Source organism: Lepisma saccharinum, chromosome 12, assembly GCF_977018435.1.
Source record: "Lepisma saccharinum chromosome 12, izLepSacc3.1, whole genome shotgun sequence".
NCBI classification, from domain to species: Eukaryota; Metazoa; Arthropoda; class Insecta; order Zygentoma; family Lepismatidae; genus Lepisma; species Lepisma saccharinum.
The window spans coordinates 26,696,472-26,709,404 of NC_139240.1; the positions used below are offsets into that span (position 1 = coordinate 26,696,472).

The following is a 12,933-nucleotide window of genomic DNA, read 5'->3' on the forward strand; positions in this document are numbered from 1 at the left end:
CGTCATGTCAATGTGTCAGAGGGAAATTATATGGACAATTTGCATGTTTCACACCATTCTCAGTATCTGTCTTTCTCATTCTAGAGATCAAAATTGTATTCGTGTCACTTTGCATTTCAGCTTATAAGGATGGGTGTTGACTGTTGACCCGACGATATAAATGAACGAAAGAAAAAAAATAAACACAATGCTTACTATGGGATTCGAATGTACCCCCGCTCCCTTACATTGCAAAGTTACGTAAATGGACGTTACATTGTGCCCAACATAAGGGTGCAACATCATATTGGTGGTGGTGGGGTGGGGAGATATCTCAATCTACACACACGCGCGCATATATTACATATACACATAATATAATTATGATATACATATTTATAATGTCATTCCATATAAAAAAATAATGAATTTCTAAATATTTAAAAATGCATTATTAATAAATACATAGAAAGAAATCAATTTGTTACTTTTATATACATGAGATATTTATAAAGTAGCAAACAAATTCATTTACTAACGGGTTAAAGAATAAATTAATTACAATTAATTCAATAAATTACAAAAATAGTTGGAATTGTTTTACTTCTATTGTACATATTTTGCTATTGGTGTAGATCTGTTAAATATCTCTTGAAGAGGTAGTGTATGTTTTCAATATTATCCTTCATCTTTCATTGTTATAACAAAAACTCTCCCCCCCCCCCCGGGGAAATTTTGGTGTGGGGATTTTTATGGCCAATATTATTGGTGGGGGGAAATCCCTCCATTCCCCCTCAGGACTTCGAACCCTGCCCAACGTTTATTTGAGCTTTTGAAGTGTGTTGGGATTAATACCATTCTATTCTGCTGCATTTTCTACGAGAGTCCGTAATTTCTTCATTCTACAAAATATCTCGTCGACTGACAACCCTGATCCATTCATCTACAAATGTGAGTGGCTATTTCGAGGAAGGAGACACTTGTTACCGCGAGAGATTGACGTTTTTCGTTTCTTCCGTCTTGCGTGTGAAATTTGCAGTGTTTCGTTCTTATTATTGTTTTGTCATTGCGGTGAAGAGGTGAAATAGAAATAATATGGAATCGGGAGTTGTCAATGACGTTCTGGAGAGGGGTTTTTCGTCATATAGTTATGAAAAGAAAGTGGAAATAATCCGAAATGGGAGGCCTGTTCCTGAATTGGAGGACTTGTCTCAGGCTGGAGTTACGAAGGATGGTAAGCAGTATGTTAGGCATTTTCAGGAAAAAACTTACTTATGTGTATATTTCTTCATCAACCCTTAAAAAAAGTGTTCCCCTGTGCATAGCACCACGCCATGAAGGCGTATAGGGGGTGTGGGGGTAACGCCCCACACTTTTAATTAAGATATTACTTATTTAAACATTTGTCTGTTCTTTCGTTCCCGTTCAATGTGCATCGCACTGCATGAAGAAACTAATCAAGGTTGAATTGTTGGGCTGCACGTTTTTTGAGAATATATTTGCGAAGCAAGTATATAAAATATCATACAAATGTTTTATCGTGTTACATCTGAATCTCTCCGGTAGCGTTTTAAGGTTATATCTTATATAAAAAAATCCTGAATTAGATCCCATTTCAATTCAACTAACTTCAATCAGCTTTAGTGTGCATAAAGGAAGCTTAAATTCTGCTTCCTTTAACATAACAAAAAATGCGGCAGAAATCTTTTTTTTTTCTTTTTGTGTGCATATGAATGCATTTGATACAGCCACTAGTATTGTTTTGAAAGTTTGGTAAATTATCCACTAAGGATTTCACTTACGTATTTCTCTTGCGTACCCTAGTCTAAACGTCACCGCACGCCACTGGTAAAATTTCAATTTCCGAATAGCCTTGTGAGCAGGTGACTTGCGTAAGTCCAATTCTGAGGCGAGCTTCCGAACAGACTTTTGTGGCGACTTCACCATTCTTTGTTCAACACGCTGCAGAACATCAGCTCCTAACACAGAAGGGTGCCCTGAACGTTGCCTGTCATGTACTGACCCATTTTGGCGAAACCTTTGCACAAGATGAAAAATTGACGACTTATCTGGAGAGGGAGTAGTTGGAAACTTGGCACTAAATGCTTCTCTTACGCCAGAATATGGCGATGTTCGGATATATTCTTCAACTATAAACACTCTTTCCTGTGTAGAATATGGCATTTTGAAAACACACACACGATGTCAGCATAAGTAGACACAATCTGGAATGTCGTTCACGGCAAACAGCAACCACCTAAGGCACAGAAAACGTACCAATTGATACACGTTCCTCTGTACCCACATTTCAGGGTTGCAAGGTGTATGTAATTTATTGCATATGTTCGAGAATAACCAACTTTCTCCTTTGTCGTTAAACGTGCCTTAGTGTGATAACCTGAGGTAAAACACGTCTGTTAGTGACACGTGACAGCAACAGTGTTGCCAGTATTGTGAAAACATCGATTTTTGGAAGAGCCCATTTATTCCCTTGTGCAATGTTTTTGAAACTTCGTCAAAGTTCTTTTTCTGTAAAATTCAATAGATGGCCATCCAAATTGTTCGTTGGTATTGTGAAATGTTGCAATAATTGGCTAAAATCACCAACCCAGTAAGCGCTCAAGATTTTCGACCGATCAGTATTCTCCCCACTTTGTCAAAAGTATTTGAACACATCGTGCACGAGCAAATTTTTAATTGTGTAAAATCGAAAAATATATTAAACCCCTTCCAGTCCAGTTTTTGCCCACAACACAGCACCAGCACGGCACTCATTAAAGTTGTGGATGATGTAAGGTCAGCGATGGATAAGAGATATCTGACAATGCTGGTTCTCCTCGATTACAGCAAAGCCTTCCAAACCGTGGACCACGATATCCTGCTTGCAAAATTGTCATCTTATTTCAACTTCTCCCAACCCGCTGTTGACTGGACTCGATCATTCTTAGCAGGCCAGACAGCAATGCACATTAGTTTCTGAAAATAAGTCGTTGTGGCTGCCGATAAATTGCGGTGTTCCCCAAGGAAGTGTTTTGTCTCCGCTACTGTTCTCCATGTACATAAATAATATATCGGAAACATTTCAATCAACGAATTACCATCTGTACGCTGATGACGTCCAATGTTACTTATCGTTCCCTAAAACAAACATCAATATGGCCATCAAAGCCCTAAACGCTGATATTGTGAACTTCTGCAAGTGGTCTCAGGCAAACGATCTGCCAGTAAATGCTGAGAAAACTAAATGTATTTTAATTGGCTCACGGCGCCTCATATCCACAACAGCGAAGTCCTCCATCCAGGACATTCTTGTAGAAGGAAAACCCATTTCACTATCACTTTCGGTCAAAGACCTGGGAATTGTTGTGGAAGAAAACCTCACCTGGAGTGACCATGTGAAGGCCATATGCAAGAAATCTTATGCAGCATTACACTCACTGTACCGCCTAAAAAACATCTTACCACAAGAGGTAAAGAAAACACTTGTGGAATCGCTAGTTTTGTCGCAAATAGACTACTGCGACTTGACGTACGTTGACCTCATCGGTGAACTAGCAAGACGTCTACAGCGAATTCAAAATGCATGTGTACGTTTTATTTATAACATCAAACATTTTGACCACCTTACCCCGGCTTTCAAAGACCTAGGCTGGTTCGACCTTTCAACACGCTGTCGCTTCCACGTTCTTACATCACTCTACAAAATAGTGCATTCAAGAGAAACCCCCTACCTATTTTCATGATTTCAACCCCTAAGCGCAACACACACCTTTGCTACCCATTCACGAAACAACTCCCTGCTCACCATCCCCTCCCACAAGACAGCGTTTTACGGAAATTCCTTCACGGTCACTGCCACCAGAGTGTGGAACGACCTCCCCAATGAACTTAAGAAACTCTTCTTCTCTCAGCAATTTCAAATCAAAATTAAGTAAGCATCTTCTGGAGGCAACTTACCAGTACTGAAAACAAGGAAAGAAAATAGAATGAAACCTTTCTTGATCTAAATTTGCAGGCCAAACACCGACCGACTTTATAGTACTTTAAGTATTTTTGTTATGTGTGTGTTAATGCTGTACGTGCATTTTTTACGTTCCTTACAGCATATATGTGTGTATTTTGTGTTTTTTTCTTTTTTGTGTTTTTTCGTTCTTTCTTTTTTGTGTTGATTTTCTCTTGATGTGTTTTTTTATTTTCTTTGGTATTTTGATCTTTTATATTTCGCAAACTGTTAGATATTTCAACTAAATTTGTAAAATGTGAAGTAGAGATGCTTAAGTGTAAGGAAAGGTAGGTGCCTTAATTTCGCCATCCAAAAGAAGAAGTAAATAAAATAACAATTGACCATTACCTCGTATGGATAAGCAACAAAAATCAAGTAAAGTAAAAACATGTATCTTGCAAACACTTATCTGACACAACGAATATATTTCAATCTGTGTGCATGCTATTTTAGTCTCAATTTGGAAATTGCATATGTATACGTGTGTATGGGTGTGTGTGTGTGTGTTAATGTCTCTGTCATTGCATTCTCTTAAAATTTTATTATTTTTCATTTATGTCAAATTTATTCATGTTATGTTATATATTTGATTCCAGTATTATAAGTATATGTATTGTAACTTTTAATCACCAGAGTTACATGGTAGAGGAGCCCAAGGCTGAATCTCGCTGTGTAGCAAATAAAAAGATTTTTCAATTCAATTCGATTCAATTTCCACATACTCAGGTTTAAAAACAAATACAAACAGAAGTAATAAATGTTACGGATTATACTATTCTACAAAAAATGGATAATTATAAGAATTTCAAACTCAAATTTACACAATCAACTTCATGATATCTTGCAATAATAGATTGTTCTACAAAGGGCACTAACAACGTATTGAGAGAGAATTCTGTTACATTTTCAATGTAGTTTTCATTTCTTCCTTCCTTGATAAAAATAAAAGTTAAACTGTGAAAAACTTACCTCGGGGCATTTGTAAATGTATGAACTAATTTGGATTTTCAATAGTTGCAATTGTTTAAATAGAATTCACGCATAATTAGCCACCCTGATTTAGTATAGTTGTTGCAGAAAACATATATTTCAGTTTCTATAAATGTTCTGAATGTGTATAATTGTCCCAGTATTGTACCATCACGATCAAGGGGGAGGGGGGACTATAAGATTATTGGAAGTAATTTTTGTATCATACTGCCCTTTCTCCTTGTGTGCAGGTCACATTTTTTCCATTTCAATTTACTTTGCTATGAAGTTGTAACCAATGTTTTAAGCCACCCTCCTTGTGCAAAGAAATTGCTCCCCTCGGTGACATTGGATTGTTCGATCAACACTGGTTGGCGGTATGTTGAAAGATGAAAAAGAAAAAGAAGGAAGAAAACCGGCGGGAGATTACAAACGGTTTTCTAATTAAGTCCGCATGGTGAGCTTGCGCCAAATAATTAATTGCGGTGTACGGCGTGTATTAAATAATACTGTTTTAGAGGTCTTTTATCGCGTGGACTTGAAATTGAACAAGACCTAGACAATTTAGTATTGTGTCTTGTTTCTAAGGTACTTTACTGACAAGATTACATTCATAAAATATACTTTTGAGTGATCGTAATCACAAGTTTACTACACTGTTATGCTACACGTATAAAGTTTACTAAACAGTTAGTGAGGAACAGATCCAGCTTTAACGCGGTGCATAAAGCAAGAAGAAATAACACTGGTCAACAGCCAAAATGCGACATGAGTGATATATACAATTTCTAGTCAATATTGGTCTCCTAAATACGACTAATTATAATTGAGTTACAGGGCATTGTTGATTTGGAGAAGTTCCCTATATATATGGTATTGCATAGCTGTAAGAAGTAAATGAGTTTTTCTTTTCTTATCTTATTTTTTTATTTGTTGTAAGGAAAAGGGGAACTGTTCAAGACCAGCCAAAAAAACCTCTTTATTCATTGTTTTGTGAGGTGTTAATTTGTGCAGACGTGATTGTGGCTTTATAAAACTAGGTTGAGTGTGTGCATTTATCGAAGATCGTGTTTGCGTATTACGTGGTCCGTTTCTGGTAAGGGTGACATTTAATTAAATTGCTGAGTGATGTTGAAAAATGCCAGGTAAATGCATTATCAATGCTAACAATGTCTGTTATGTTTGTGGCCGAATTGTGTTTTCTGGACAGCGGAGAAATATTACCCCTGCTGTAAGAACAGTCTACAATCTATATTTCGGTAAATACTGCAAATTCGGAGATGAAGATAAGACTTGGGCTCCATATTTCCGTTGTAAGACCTGCTACACGAATCTGCTGGACTGGATGAATCACAGAAGACCATTGATGTCATTTGCTATTCCCATGATTTGGCTGGAGCCCACTAATCATACAGACGATTGTTTATTTTTTGTATGGTCCCATCAATACAACGTATGTCCACTACTAAAAAGAAGACAATTGTATTTCCAAATATTTGTTCTGCTTCTCTTCCTGTGGCGCATAGTATTGAACTACCTGTTCCAACACCCCCTGAATCTTATTCCGTAGACTCACAAGACGAACCGTACAATCCACAACCTTCCACATCTACAGATCCGGACTTTGCAGGTGATGTTAAACTTACAGAACAGCACAAGGTTAGCCAAGGCAGACCTATTAGCCTCCAGAGTTCAACAATGGAATTTTCTGGCTAGTAATGTGAAGGTGTCATTTTATCGTGACGGTCAAAAAGTGTTGAAAGAATACTTTTCTACCGAAGAAGATCTGATATACTGCAGTGATATTAATGGTTTATTGGGGGCTATGAGCATTAAGCACATCTGCGTAGAGTGGCAGTTGTTCATAGATGCATCGGTATAAAGTCTAAAAGCTGTACTGCTTCATAACAGCAATCAATTGACGTCAATCCTTATTGGTTATTCTGTGTAAAAGAAAGAATCGTATGATAGCCTAAAATTCCTCCTTCAATCAATTAAATACAACAACTAGGTACATACCTATGGAAAATATGTGCAGATTTGAAAGTCATTGCTATTTTAACTGAACTCCAACAAGGCTATACCAAATATTGCTGTTTCCTCTGCGAATGGAATAGCAGAGACAGAGCTTCTCATTTTATTAAAAAGGATTGGCCATTACGTCAAAGTATAAAAACTAGAAATATGAATGTACAAAATGAACCTCTCGTTCCTATACTTCCTGCACTTCATATAAAGCTTGAACTGATAAAAAAATTTGTCAAAAAGTTGGATTGAAACTCTTTGGCATTCAAATATCTACTTAACAAATTTCCAAAAATCAGTAAACAGAAGATCAAGGAAGGAATTTTTGTGGGCCCTCAAATTCGTCAACTTCACCAGGACGAGATCTTCGAACACCTGCTAAGTGATGTTGAGAAAGGTGCATGGAGTTCCTTCGCAGAAGTCTCCAACAATTGTTTGGGAAACAAACGTGCTGAAGACTATGAAAAACTTGTAAATCATTTGGTTTCATCGTATCAAAGAATGGGTTGCAATAAATTGCATTTCCTACACTCTCATCTCAATTTCTTCCCGAAAAGTTGTACGGAGCTAAGTGATGAACACTGTGAGCATTTCCACCAACAAATATCTATAATGGAGAAAAGATACCAAGGGAAATGGAGTAGAGGAATGCTTGCCGACTATTGCTGGACAGTAACCAGTGATGATCCTGAACTTCACTACAAGAGGGAAGCAAAGTGGGAGCGGATTTAATCCCATGTAAGTAGTAAACACACCATACAGTAGTATAGTAGAAAATATTTATTTTGTGATAAATGTAAAAACTATGATTCATGAATTTACTTGGAAAAGCAAATGGAAATGTACCCACGTTTTGTACTGCTCGCATAATACAGTTCAAGCGTAAAAGTCACATGCACACAAAGCATACGCCATTCCACTACGTTAGAACATTGGGAAACCCGACTTTTCGACAATACCTCGTATAATTCTTAAAACCGGAAGTCGAGTGGCATTTTCATTGTCAGTTTCAGGTTCAGCATCATGGATTGATAAAGAAAAGTGAATTTTCATCCATGTCGCAAAAAAAAAATTAAAATTTGTTGACCAGTGTAATCTAATGAAGAGGAGAAAAAGTACTTACCAGTGTTTAGTGTTAGTGTGAGTGCATGTGAAAGAAGCATAATACTTGATACATTGGAATGAAGTCGTAGTTTATTATTGTGAGAATACGCAGTAAAAATATTGTATATTAATTGAAATCTTAAATTGTCTGATAATGATAAATAGCCAATGTTTGGGCTTAATCTACGTATTGAGTAGGATCTCGTAAACCGTAGAAGACCTAGTATCAGGGGCCTTTACATAAATAAATATTTGTAAGGGTATTATTTAAATATGTAAAATATATAAAGAAACAAAACATACCTTTCAGCGCTGTAAAGTCTATATTAAGAATCTTTAATTAAACAATTAAAAAGCTTCTCCTTCATGTGAAACCTAATATGTAAATAATATGTGGAACTTTAAAGTTGGGATTTAAAAGGGTTCTCATTGTGATGAATACTTAGAACTGTGCTTCAACACCAATCTTCTCAAGTATTCACAATACAACAAATAATAAAGGTAAAGTGCTCCGCTGTGCTTAGCACCACGGCATGAAGTCGTATAGGGTGTGTGGGAGTAACGCCCCACACTTTCTTGATCCGGTCATGAGTGGGGATGAATTGATCAACATCAACAAATAATACAATCATATATAGAGTTTTATTATAAAAAGACAGGATATTACATACAGAGTGCAAAATAGAAAACAAAACATATTTTTAAGGTTCTGCCAGTTCACATAAACCAGTGAAATTATATGGTGATTTCTAAAGAATGGAAATTTTTGAAATATACTCGTATTACATGTTATAACTTACAGAATTCTTCAACATGCATAAAACAATATATTCATTCTCATTCACTCAGAGTAACTTTAAAACAATCCCAAACTTGATCACAAATTCAGTGTGATTCATAAGTGTGGAATAAACCATATAATTTCTTCAGATATCACTGTACATGAGTGGAAACATATGAAGTAACTGGAAGACAACTTGCATCATCCCTATCCAACATCTTGAATTCAACTTAACGCCTTCAAATGGGAATAGGGGGCAAGTGACAAACACATCAGAATCATGTGATATATTCTGGAAAAGAGAATGGTGAAATCCATTTAACAATGTCTTTAATCATTATCAATTTATTCAATGTTAAGGATAAAGACGGCCATTGTTGTGTGCATGCTATTCATCAATGTTTGTTCCCTCTTATGCAGTGAACCAAGATGATATTGATCAAAGAGCACATTGACACTAGCTTACATTGTGGTGAACAGAGTGCAAGGAAAGTTGCACATCTCTTCAACTGAAGACACACTGAGAGGTGGCTGGCCAATTGTTCGTAGTCCAGTGGTGAAACTCGTCCACAAGTTAATGCAAAGGGAAAGTGTATGTGGTCACTATCAAGCAGGAACCATGGTTCAGGCAATGCTTGTGAAAACAGTTCAGTAGGAATGCTGATATTGTTGATATTTAGGAGCACATCTGGAAAGAAGTCAAAAGATGAAAATTAAATTCATCAATTTTAAGTTCAAATTAAATGTTACAATATTAATTTCTTTCAGTGAGAGAAACACCTACAACTACAATCAGTGGTTTATAAATATCATTTTAACATGTTGTATTGTGTAATCTGCTGAAACATGATCATGTGTACATACGTGACAATGTGCTCAGCTCAGGCCAATAAAAACCCTATCCACAACGGTCACAACATACAGGGGAAAGTGCCTGCTATGACAACTTCCTTCTCTGTTTGGATTCTTGGATAAGGAATAGGCATAAGAAATGGTTTGTCTGTAAAAAATCAAATATCGGTATTATCTTTCAACTACTGGTGACATGTTTGAAAGCATGGTTCAGATCCCTGCTGGATATAGACATTCCTCCTGATGTGTACACAATTGATTCTGATAATGCAGATATCAAGATCCTAAAGCATGTGAGATGTGCACAGAGTCAAGAGATTTCTACTTATAAATCGATTTAGAAACACTGATGGAATGATTTCTAAATATTCAATAAAGATCATTGTTTGCAATACTTCCATAATGACTTCTGTTTGGTGTGTAATCTCCTCACATGCATAATAACTTTGTATTTGTAGACAAAATATTTGATTCAAATTAAACAATTAATAGATTTCCCTTTCTTGTGTGTGTCCCCATATGTACTCTGAAGTAATCTTTACAGGAAAATCTTGTCACAAGTTCAGTTTCTCTTTTGAGATGAAACATCCTCATATGCCTTTCCAGACAAAACAAATGTTACAAATTGAACAATTTAAAGGCTTCTGTTTAGCATGAATGCACATATGCAAAATTAAGACGTCTTTCATATCCGAAACATTTAATCAAATTGAGCATTTAAAATATTACTCTTGACTGTCAAGCTTCATGTGTACATTAAGTGCACACCTCCAGACAAAACATCTTAGCAAAGTCAACAATGGAAAAGCTTCTCCGTTCTGTGAATGCTCACATGGGCATTAAGTTGGCCCTTACGAGCAAAAATTGAACAATTAAAAGGGTTCCCTTTTGAGTGAACATTGATATGGACACTAAGATCTCTTTTACAGGAAAAATAGTTATTGCAAATTGAACAAATGGAAAGGCATCTCCTTAGTGTGAACCTTCACATGCATATTAAGATGATCTTTACGCACAAAATCTCTGTTACATATTGAACAGTTGAAAGGCTTCTCTCCAGTGTGAACACTCAGATGCTTATTAAGATGAACTTTACGGGCTAAATCTTTGTTGCAAATTGAACAATTGAAAGGCTTCTCTTTGGAGTGAACATTCATATGTACACTAAGATCTCCTTTACGGGCAAAACATTTATTGCAAATTGAACAATTGAAAGGCTTCTCTTCTGAGTGAATCCTCACATGCTTATTAAGATCTCCTTTACGGGCAAAATATTTATTGCAAATTGATCAACTGAAAGGCTTCTCATTAGTGTGAACTCTCACATGCTCATTAAGATCTCCTTTACGGGCAAAATACTTATTGCAAATTGAACAATTGAAAGGCTTCTCTCCTGTGTGAACCCTCATATGCACATAAAGATGAACTTTACGGGCAAAATCTTTGTTGCAAATTGAACAATTGAAAGGCTTCTCTCCTGTGTGAACCCTCATATGCACATAAAGATGAACTTTACGGGCAAAATCTTTGTTGCAAATTGAACAATTGAAAGGCTTCTCTTTAGTGTGAACCCTCACATGCTCATTAAGATCTCCTTTACGAACGAAATACTTATTGCAAATTGAACAACTGAAAGGCTTGTCTCCAGTGTGAACCCTCACATGCTCATTAAGATGATATTTATGTGCAAAATCTTTGTTGCAAATTGAACATTTGAAAGGCTTCTCTCCAGTGTGAACACTCACATGCACTTTAAGATGAACTTTTTGGGCAAAATCTTTGTTGCAAATTGAACAATTAAAAGGCTTCTCTTTTGAGTGAACATTCATATGTACACTAAGTTCTCCTTTACGGGCAAAACATTTATTGCAAATTGAACAATTGAAAGGCTTCTCTCCAGTGTGAACCCTCACATGCACATTAAGATCTCCTTTACGGGCAAAATATTTATTGCAAATTGAACAATTGAAAGGCTTCTCATTAGTGTGAACTCTCACATGCTCATTAAGATGAACTTTACGGGCAAAATCCTTTTTGCAAATTGAACAACTAAAAGGTTTCTCTTTTGTGTGAACACTCATAAATGTTTTACGCTCAGCTTTATGGACAAAACTTTTCTTGGAAACTGAACAATTAAAAAGCATATGCTGTGGTTCATGGGTTATCAAATTCTTGTCAGAGAAACTGTTGTTGGAGATGGGACCTATACATTGCTTTCTCCTGTTATTAGCTCTGGAACCATCAACATATGGCTTGTTTGGAAGGGTTTTTGGTGAAGGTTCAGACTCAAAATTTTTTTCTCTACTGATACATTCTGTAATTTCTCTTGGCTGCTCTTGTTCACTTAACTTTCCTGCAGACACTGGCAAATGTGGAACTGACCTTGGGACATCTTGTATCTGTTCCTCCACATAGTTCTTGATAAGGTAGCTGAAAAAAATATGATACAAATGTAGTTTCACTTTCTGAGTAAACACTGAGAATGACTGACATGTGCAAATCAATGAAAAGAAAGGAGAGTAAAATACACTGTTGTTGGTGATGTACTCTTGAAAAAGTAAATACAAGTATATTATTATGTAGATCTTTCAGCAAAAATATCAGGCTTGACCAGGACTCGAACCCAGGTCTCTGGCATTCCATGCCATTGCTCTACCACTGAGCTACCGAGCCAGTCTGGCTTTGCCTGATTTTGACCTCAGTGGTCATGGTTAAACTCTGGTCTTACACTCGTAAGTCTCTTGGAGGCAGGGAACCAGTCTGGGGGTTAAACATTTGTAAGTAATTCACAGTAGTCGGAATTGGGGAATGCCTCAAATAATTTAGTTGTTGCATTCGCCTTACATATACAGCTACACACTATGTCTGCTCCAAAAACATTTATTAGGCACAAATACATTTCACCCTTCACTTTCTTTACAATGCTTTTAAGATTGTAAGTACTTGTAAAGATGAATGCCATAGAATTTTCAAATTGCTTCTATAAATATTCTCTACATATTAAAATTACAAAAAGTCATTGTAAAAGTGCAACATTCATTTAAAAAATTCGACAATTGGAAAAAGAAGCTTCACATATTTAGGGGTTTTCTGAGTTTTCAACATGCCTGTACATGCTCATTTATTTCGGTCATCACCTCCTTCTTTTTCTTCTTCTTCTTCTATGGCACTGCAGCCCGATATCGAGCTCTGGCCTCCATGCTTCTCTGTCCAAAGCTTT

At 36.4% G+C, this 12,933-nt stretch overlaps 1 non-coding gene across 1 annotated transcript; it reads right to left on the bottom strand.

The window, feature by feature from the left end:
* Nucleotides 1-12,315: 12,315 nt before the first annotated feature.
* On the bottom strand, nucleotides 12,316-12,386 carry TRNAS-GGA (transfer RNA serine (anticodon GGA)). The gene has a single exon. It is a non-coding gene; the product is annotated as a tRNA-Ser (tRNA).
* Nucleotides 12,387-12,933: the final 547 nt, after the last annotated feature.